We start from the raw sequence: 1,997 nt of genomic DNA, 5'->3' as shown, positions 1-1,997 counted from the left end.
TGGAGGTTCAAACCCACCAGCCACTCCTCGGAAGGAAGGTTGGGCAATCCTACTTCTGTAGTGATACTGCCTCGGAAACCCAAGGAAGGGTCGCTATGAGTCGGGTTTGACTTGACGGCACATAACAACAACAACAACAACATATGTAAATGAAGATAAGCCACGTTCTGGCCAAGGACCCAATAGTGTCCAGTTAATCTATAAATTTAATTAATCCAAGGTAAAGCCCAAGGAATTATTTATAAAATTTAGAAAAAATACGTAATGTAATTCACCAAAAAAAATTTTTTTAAAGGTATACCAGTTATTAGGCATTTAAACATATTTCAGAGGAAATTATTTAGCTTAAAATCAGAACAAATCATAACCACCACCACAAAACCAATGGCCGAGATTCCAAGGTTGTTTTAAACTTTTATAAAGAAAGGGAAGCAATGTCCCTGAATACCTATAACATGCACTTTTGCAATTTATCCTCATTTGGTCGTTTTAAGAAGACAGGTACTGCTATCTCCATTTTTATAACTGAGGCTCACTGAGATTACAGGTAACTTGCCTAAGGCCATTTTACTAATAAATGGCTGTGCTAGGATTCAAACAGGTCTATCCAATATCAAATGCCATGCTCTTTTATATACAGAGTAAAAGCAACACAACTAATAGTGGTAGAAGAGTTACTTTTTAATATACACTGTTAAAAATTGGAGATCCATGGCCATATCATAAACAGAAATATACTTAAGTAAAAACAACTACACATGGAAAAGCTATTTAAAAATATTTATGGTTCTCATGTATGTACATACAAAAAAAAAAAAAAAAAAAAATCACTGCCATCGAGTTGATCCAACTCATAGTGACCCCTCCTTAGGTTTCTGAGGCAGTATCTCTATGGAAGTAGATTGCCCAGTCTTCCTTCTGAGGAGTAGCTGGTGGCTTTGAACCACCAGCCTTCTGGTTAGCAGTTAGGCACTATGCCACCAGAGCTCACATAAGGAAACAGATGTATTATGTAAAGGAAACATTTAAGATAGTTATGTTAAACAGGAGAGGGTATGTGGACATAAAGTGAGGTTAGGTTCAAACTGGTAAAATTCAACATCACTAGACAGTGATAGTTAGATATACATAATTTAATACCTAGTAGCCTCTAACCATACACACACACACACACACAGAAATGCACTAAAAAACTATGGATAAATCAAAATGTAATTCTAACATATGTTCAATTGACCCACAGGAAGGCAAGAAAAAGAAAAAACTAAAAAAATCCGGAAGGAACAAACAGAAAACAAAACCTAAAATTACCTAATTTTGAAATGAAGGGGAGTTTCTATTGAAGAACTGGCAGTCAATATAGTACCAAGGTTAAAAATACAGCCTCAAGAGTCAGATTTATACTCAAACCAAGGCTCTTCTCCTTCTAGCTCTGTGATCTTAGGCTAGTTACATAACCTTTGTGAGCTTCAATTTCATCTGTAACATGGGAATAATAACAGTATCTATCCTTGGAAGACTGTTGAGAAAATTAAAGTTAATATATATAGAACTCTTAGCGCAATGCCTAGCACATAATAAGTGCCCAATTGTTGTTGTTATGTGCCGTCAAGTGGGACCCGACTAATAGCGATCCCTCCTTGAGTTTCCGAGGCAGTATCACTATGGAAGTAGATTGCCCTATATTCCTTCCGAGGAGTGGCTGGTGGGTTTGAACCACCAGCCTTCTGGTTAGCAGTCAAGTGCCTTAGGCACTATGATATACAACCACAACAATACATTAATAAATATTTATATCACAGACAAGACAAATATGTTGTTGGATTAAAAATTCAGGGACATAGGAAAGCAGGAATAAGTTAAGGAAGTCAACACAGAGGGATTAGTTTTAAGTCGGCACACAAAAGGGCTCTTATACATCTTTCCCACAACCTCTAGATACCTGCAGTCAGGCTCAGAAAGGTAATTAAAGGATCCTTCTAGAGAATTTGATCCCC

The sequence above is a fragment of the Orycteropus afer genome, unplaced genomic scaffold, assembly GCF_000298275.1.
Source record: "Orycteropus afer afer isolate SDZICR_OR568_19922 unplaced genomic scaffold, OryAfe1.0 scaffold00013, whole genome shotgun sequence".
Taxonomy (NCBI): domain Eukaryota; kingdom Metazoa; phylum Chordata; class Mammalia; order Tubulidentata; family Orycteropodidae; genus Orycteropus; species Orycteropus afer.
This window is presented reverse-complemented; position numbering follows the sequence as displayed.